Genomic DNA, 8121 nt, shown 5'->3' with positions numbered 1-8121 from the left:
TCTTTTTTTTTTTTTTTTTTGCGGGAAGATCGCGAGCTCATGTGCTAATAAGAGGTGCAGATCAAAGCTGCGAAAGCGTGTCCACAGTAACCGCGTTTCCGTACAGTCGAGATGATGGCTAACATATCTAGAATAGTCGTGCAATACAGTTTCAGCTACAGGTGATAAAATATGAACGCGAACCTAAGCTGCTGAAAGGGGCTCAAAATAGCGAAGATATTCCTGGCATGTATGTAAACGGATTTGGTAGCGTGAGCGATTCATCTGTAACACTGTTAGAACAACGCCATAATCCTAACGCGTGTCATCCTTCCACTGGCAAGTTGAGAAGAAAAGGTAAGTAAAACTAGGCTCCAATGAGATCAGGCAGGATCCCGTCTGTGCGTATTTGACCCCGGGCCCAATGGGGCGAACGACACTGGCAAGGTGTTACAGCCACTTGCTGCCTCTCCCGTTATTTGCAGGATTGCAAGTTCAGATAGCAAAGGGAAAGCCCAGTTCTATATACTGAGGACGCCGTGTGCACGATATCGGGGGGAGGATCTATCAAATAAGCGCAGCGCGTATTGAGCTTCGCGAAGGTCGTCACATCCCCGCGGCCACTCGTCGCTGTAGCTGCTTCCCAGTGGACCCCATGTTTGTCTTCCCGCCCCCCGGCTGCAATCTGGCTCAGGAACCTGCCTTGTAGTTCGGCCGTACAAGCTGTTTGCATTATTCATTGCTCATTTCGAAGCGGGCCCGGCGCGGCAGGTCGTGGAGAGCTGGTCCACTTCCGATAACTCCTCCGGGCGCTGGCTAGGTGAGCAGGCCGGGACGCGGATTAGGCATTAGCTGCGCGGGTGACCCCTCAGGATTAAAGAGCTATAATCCGTGGCCTGTAGCTGCGTCGAGGGCCTGCGGGGATTGCAGCGTGCCGTTGTTATCGGCATTATCAGGCTGCCAGCAGATGGCACCAATTTCGGGTGGAGGCTGACGGCTGCCGATACCGAGCTGGGACGCCGGTTTCGTGCTCTCCGTGCTACTGGCCCCAGACAGACCAACGCCCAGATTTCTTTCTTTCCTTTCTGCTAAGTATACGTACATCTTTTATGTAAGTTTTAAAAAACAAAAAAGGATGATCATTCACTCAACGTGTGCGTTTTTTAGGGCGCGGGAAGCAATGGATTGTATACCATACTCTCCTGTCCATCAACGTAATGGCCCATAGGTGCTTCTTTTATTTTTTGTCATTACATCATGCCGCAAGATGCCTACTTCAGGTGACAAGAAGAGCTGGCAACACAAAACCGAGTGACTCGATGTAGTTGTTCGGGACGCAATGAACTACCAGTTAATTTTAAATGTACACTTTCAGCAAAGAGTATGGCTGACGTTAGAATCCTCTCCCTTTCGGCATTTAGCAATCACCAAAGAAACCGACACTACTATGTAGGTTCACGTAACCATTGTATCGCGTGCACTTTGAGTGAGCCATTAGGGGAGGCGAAATATTTGACGCCTGGAAAGGCGCCTTGTAGTCATCAATTCCCTTCCCCGCGACCGAACTCCAAGCGCTGTAGCAGCACCGGTTGGCAAATAAGATAAAAGTGTTTAGCGTCTACCAAATATTCAGTGTCCTTCCACTATGTGAGGAATGATGACTAGCGCAGCTGTACGCACTCCGAGGAGTGCATGAAACCAAACACGTTTGTTTGCAATTTGCAATTAAGCATACTTCTCAGCCAATTAGCTGAATGTAACTTGGAAGGACTCGAGCTTCATCCTAGGGGACAAACATGGGCCTGTCCGTTTCCCTCTTGCGTCGTATGCATCTTACTGTCTAGCACATCAACAAAAACCGCTCAACCACGGAGGACAGCAGACAGGTCTCATTGGGCCGTGAGACATCCACGTTTAAATTTCCCACCAGCACAACGGACATGTCATCGGTGAGGGATGAAGCCTAGCTGCGCGTGCACGCCTCTCATCCCTCCACTCCCAACCATGCATGCATAAACTGGCGACCGGTTATGTGCGCGGGCTCAGACGTGAAGGACACAGGCGAAAATGTCGCTCCGAAAGACCTTCAAGCTGAACAAGAAATATTGGTTGACGTTGGCATTCCAAGCGCGCAAGTTGCTCTGCGTCTGGAAGGGATTCGCGGCTACTCGACGAAGGGGAACTTGAGATGGCAACGCGCCGGCTGCACGTTCTGCGGTAGCGGCCTTCCGTTGTTTTCGTGCCCATTCATAGTTTATACAAATATATACTAGAGGAAAATCTGGTGCCACTGTCTAGGGGAGCCGCCATTCCGCGAGCGTTCCGTCATATACCGGTCAGGCACGTTCCACTTGTCCTTGGCATGGCTCCTGAACAGGCTGAAAAGTTGCCTCTGGCTGCAAAAAAGCAACAATATTACTCTAAAAGATTGTTGAAATTGGTTTTGTTTTTATAACATCGAACTTCCAGAAAGGTTTATTTATCAGTAATTATTTAGAAGTTATATGCACGATGCAGAAGAAAAAAAAGTCACCGTTCTGTCTTCAAGACGAACAAGAAGCTAGCTAAGCCAAGTAGGCGAGGAACGTCGCTAGCTGCAGTGGCGCCTCCCACGGCGGCCCGCGATCGCAGCGCCAGATTTCCCTCTAGTATATATTAGTATGAAACTTTAGGTGCCCATTCATGCGTCTGTGCTCGTCGGCACTGTCGGCACTCCTTTAGACCCCCCTGTTGTTCCTCCCAGCGAAGGCACGCGTCCGTCTATAGCATAGCAAGTTAAAAGTGCAACGGCTGATAAAGGCGCTAGCGCTGTTATCAGCCGATTGCGCAACTTGTGAAAGAGGCGTCATTGGTGGCCAGCGGTATAAAACTTGTGAAAAAGGCGCTGACGGGGGCGAGGAGGAGCGGAGAAGCAGTGTCGAATAAAGCGGCTTTACCGCAGTGAAAACTGGGAAAGGGGGAGGGGGGCGTTAGCCATATATAGCTTCGCTGTAAAAACGTTCTTTATGCAGCGGCTCTCTACTCAGGTTAGCGAGATACACCGTTCGTTGTTTTTTTACCGGTGGGCATGCTACCTCGCCAACGGCTGTCTGCTAGATCTATACAAGAACGCGCGCTTCCTATGACATGCAATATCTCCAGTGCCACATAAGGCAAGGAAACAATTTTTCAGCACCGGTAAAGCAACATGCCCGCGAGGTTACGACTATTAAGTGGATGTTTTCTGCGGTGGTGTACGTCTGTTGACTGAAGACATGCCGATGTTGTTAGTCAGTTCAGCGTGCAAAAAATTGAGCTGGGCTGATGTAATCCTTTGTGGTAGGTTATGCAGGCTGTTACGTTGAGTAGCATGATTCCCCTATAATTAATCCCGACGCTGCTTTTAGTTTCCACCTAATGAAGTTCCTGCCTCGGCCCCTTATCTCTCCCTTCCTAGCATGTTCCTCTCATTTTCTAACTGTTCAGTTTTGGTGCCTGCTTCAAAATAGTGCTGTCATGCCCTGCGTAGCACCAACACCGCCAGGACGAGACGCAGTTGATTAGCTGGCTACCATGCACTCGGCGTCATCCGACGCGCAGATGAACACCCGAGTGAATGGCCAAGATAAGCATCTAAGCGCGCGCAGCACCGTTTCAGGTCTTCCACCCGCGCCCTGCGGCTTGTCCGGGCGACGAGATTTGTGCGCGGCGCCGCTCCTCGCGTCGATCGAGACACAAAGGGCCCGGGGGCAGCTTCCAGCGGGCTGCAGCAGCCTGACGGCCGCTTCCGCAAGCGTCGCCGATCCTGGGGCGCCGGCGGCGGTGTCAGCGCCGAACCCGGCTCCTCGAACCGTTTGTCACCGGGAAAATGGTCGTGATAATGGTGGCACTGCTCCATTCCAATGCTGACAGGAAGTGAATGAAGAATGATTGGAACCAAAGAGTGGAGAACAGCCGGCTGTCCTGTCTTGCTTCCGCGCTCCGACACAAACCCTCGTTTTGGCCGCCTCTGTTTTTATTTCGAGCTCTCTTTGAATTTGTCTTTTTTAACAGTTTTTATTCTCGAATAGTTTCGACTTCCTTCTTGCAATGTACCTACCTCGGCTGCATTATAGCAATCCCCTTTGACATTCAAAATGTGGGGACTTATCTGCACGACTCCTGTGTTATATGACCGAAAGGAAGGAAACCAGCCAGAGCAGTTGTTTAGCTCAGTGTCGGCTGCGAATGCTTGACACATCTCCTCCGTTCGAAAACCTTGACGAGTTGAAGTGTTCGCGATAATGAAGCCTCTGTGGTGGTCCTGCGACGTGCGATCCGAATGAAGCATTTTGGTATCCAGAGTAAGCTTCCCCGACACCGCGCTGTGTTGCACAGGTTGCGGCCAACATCGGGAAACTAGAGTCAGAGAAAAGCATTTCCCGCCCAAGGCGAGCCCAGTTCATTTCCGAGCAAAACCAACAGCAACGGCGAGCCCTGCGAGAGCGCAATTTATGAATCGCTACGTTCAATTGCGCCGAGATAAAAGTTGGACCTTGGATGCGCCTCGTTATCGCATTAGCCGGTGCACGCGCGCGGGCGTCCAACCCAAAGAGGGCCAGCAGCGCAAATGCGCTACCGAGCATTCATCGCCGCCGGCGCATTAGTCGCGCATCAGCGTCGCCCTGGGCGAACACGTCGCCTCGCCCTCCCCGCCGCGGGCGACGCGCGTCGAAGCCTCGAGCCCTGCCGCCGCGGCTCGGACCTGCAGCGGCGGGGAGGGGAAGCCGATAGCGATCTCGCACGGGGGCAGGCCTCCGCTGGGGCCCCGTGGCAAACTCTGCAATTAGCGGATCGCGGGTGGCCTGTCGGCCTCCATTACCGGCTCGTGACGTGGACGGCCGAGCGCGGGCGGCTCACTTGCCACGCGCGCTGCCCTTGTCGCTTCAAATGTACAAGGTCTCGACGCACCGCGCTTCCAGTTCACCCTCGTGGAGTACAGAGACGCGAGAAGAGCGCCTCCGCGTTTTGAGCCTCGGGCGCGTGCGCGACTGCTTCTCCCTCTGCTCCTGTCGGCCATCGGCTCGCAGTCATGTTCATACCAGGCCAGTTTGCTACCGCCCCCTTTTCGGGTGGCATGTAGTGCGGCCATCCTTTCCGCCATCCTGCGTAGGAATGGAAGAGGGAGGAGGGACACGGTTCAGGGAAACTCTTCGCGACTAGCCGGTACCCGAGGGAGGGCTGGTAGAAGTAGCGATCGTTAATAACTCGACGTGTCTGCAGAGTACGCTCTCGTGAAGCTGGGAAGGCAAATTGGGCGATCTGTTGGAGAACTATTTATCTTATGCTTCTGAGTTGTCTCTTTCCTCGGCTAAATCATTTGATCTTCTTGAAAAAGGCTCATATGCGCAGGCTAAACAAGGAGGAGTGCAAAAATAAAAGGGCGGTGAGGATAATTTTGAAAATTACCATTCTAGTCGTCACACCACGTCATAAAGTAAAACGGAAAATGTGGGAGCTCAAATAGTAATTTCCTCATCGGTGAAGAGATTCATTTTGGTGGAAAGCGTGCCTTATAATCCTAGATGTAAAACAAGTACCTCCATGGGAGCCTTGCCTGCTCATGCAAAAAATAAACGATGAAGCCATAAAAACCGGCCGAAGAATTAACGATGAAACGGGCCACCACGATCACTGTGCACAGAGATGGGCGAAATAAAACAGAAAGCGCGGCGGGTCCAATAAGCACCAGAGACCTAGGAGAATTACAACGTAATAGAACAGCGCTTTTTCCTGCGTGTGTGTGTGTGTGTGTGTGTGTGTGTGTGTGTGTGTGTGTGTGTGTGTGTGTGTGTGTGTGTGTGTGTGTGTGTGTGTATGTGTGTGTGTATGTGTGTGTGTGTGTGTGTGTGTGCGTGTGTGTGTGTGTTTGAGAGGGGGTAGGGTGTTACAGTAGCGCGCTGATAAGGACGCTACACTACCCGCTGAACCCCCCAACCCCCCTGTCCTTTCTTCCAGACAAGCGAACACAATAACTACTCTGTCAACCCCCTCCCCCGACAGCGGCGCCATATCCCATCCGAATGCAGTGCCAAATCCAGCTCTGCCCGCGACTCGACAATATTTCTTCCTGTTCTTAATCTCTACCGGTGCCAAGCTGCGAAGTCTTCATTATGCGTTGATTAACCGCCCCTCTCGGTGATCACTGCACTGGCCAGCACAATGGGGTGCTTTAGATGTCTTGTGTTTGTGACTACACTCACAGCAACCGCGAGTTGGCGTCTTGTTTCCATTTAAAGACAATCACGCAGGCTGCACGTATTTAGTAAATAGCGCAAACTGTGGTTAGCTTGGTCTGCATACGCGTGTGCGTGTGTGTATGTGTTTAGCGCGGAAGCACTACTATCCTAGCAGACTTCATTTGCATGAAGCCTCTTCTGAGGTAGTGAAAATAGAATACGCTGCCTGGCCGGCATCGAACGTGGTTCCAGCCAATCGCGAATCCGATGCCTTACCGACTATGCCATGCCCGGTGGATGTTCTCTATGAGAAAAGCGTCGGACGCGATCTCGGCGCAGCGCGCGTTAATACAGACGTTGCCATCGCGCCTTGTGCGCAATGGCTCCCGTTTGTGTATGTGTTAAATAAAAAAGAAAAGAAAGTAGGGATCGTCCTCTGAAATGCCTGAAGGGATTCGCCGTGCCAGAGCCGTGGTCACACAGACGACACATATCCACATGGGAGATTGACCAAAAGGGCACACTCGATATCTGCAAGAACGCCTGCGTCAGAGTCTCTGCCTGCGCTTATGACCAACGCCCCACCTGCACGTATGGCACATGCCCGCGCTAAAACGACACAACTGCAAAATTTGATTAGCAACCGGCCACACAACGGTCCAGTAAGGCCCAACTTGGTGCCAGAAAATGGTTAATTTGGTCCAAGAAAATTAGCTTTTGCACGATATTCAGGCCAAATCGCCAAACCGTCAGGCCAAATTGTCAGGCCAAATCGCCTGACGTTTTTTCCCCCTTTGCCTAGTTTCAAAGGCTGGCGTTAAAAAAGTACGAAAATAAAACAACCATGCAGCATTTCAAAACTCGCTGGTGGCATCTACCTACGAAGATGAAACGTATATAGCGCAGTGGTAGACGCAGCTGAACTGTTTGCGCTGAAAAAAAAATCATTTGTGTCTTTTTAACATGCACGACGGAGCCGTCCCATGCCATGCACGACTGGTCGGAAATATGGCTGCCATGACTAGCCGCACGCGTGAATTTGAGACACATGCTCCGATGAGTGCGTGCGATGCGCCGTCGGCGTCGCTCCGCCCACTGTTTTCGTCAATGGTTGCATCCCTGTTTCGGCGCACTCCGGCTCATTTAGATATGTGCAAGAGAAACCTAATAAAATATTTATCTACATGAAGTTAAAATGAATAGCGCTATTACGTTAAAAACTGCATTTTTTATGTTCAGTAAAGCAGTGTGGGAACGTTTAGCGTCGCGGATTCCGCTCGTACCATGCTGTTGGTTCCGCTGGCAACATGTGTCTATCAGGTTTCTTCATTGCCGCAGTTCACGCATTACGCGCGCCGCGTTATCTCCATCTTCTCTGCTACTTTGAGGCGATCGCTGGAGCTTTTTGTCACCGCCAACTTTGTGCAGCCATTAGCCATCTAATCCACCAAGAGTAAGCACTTCTGAAAAAAAAAAAAAAAAAGGAGACAAAAAAAATTCGCTGTAGGGACCTGTGGCGGGAGCCCCTTCTCCCTTCACGGGTTGGAGACGTGCCATGAAACGGCGCGGGTTGAAGGCGTGCGGGTTGAAGCCGTACCATTCGGCCGTCCACTGATGACGTTGAAACATATGAAGGCTGAAAAACGTTCGGCGCGTTTTCTACCAACAGTGTGTGAAAGCCAGCCCCCACCCCCACCCCCACGGTGGGGAGAGGAGGAACGCCCCAATCACGTCGCAAGCCATGTCCCGTGGCCATGTCGACACGGTCGTGGTAGTAGCGGGGTCGGCGTAAGTGTGGACCAGCTTACCGAAACACCCTCGTAACGCGCCGCTCGCCCAAAAGCTCGCGCTGCGTATATCGGTCGTTTGGAAACCGCTACACAAGAGGAAGGCGAAACGCGTACCAAAGAAGAGGTCGAGGCTAGCAGTGAGCGGCACACCTTTC

This window comes from Haemaphysalis longicornis, unplaced genomic scaffold, assembly GCF_048455015.1.
Source record: "Haemaphysalis longicornis isolate Haplotype H1 unplaced genomic scaffold, Haemaphysalis longicornis Haplotype H1 scaffold_1, whole genome shotgun sequence".
Taxonomy (NCBI): domain Eukaryota; kingdom Metazoa; phylum Arthropoda; class Arachnida; order Ixodida; family Ixodidae; genus Haemaphysalis; species Haemaphysalis longicornis.
The sequence above is the reverse complement of the archived record's forward strand: the minus strand, read 5'-3'. Positions refer to the sequence as shown.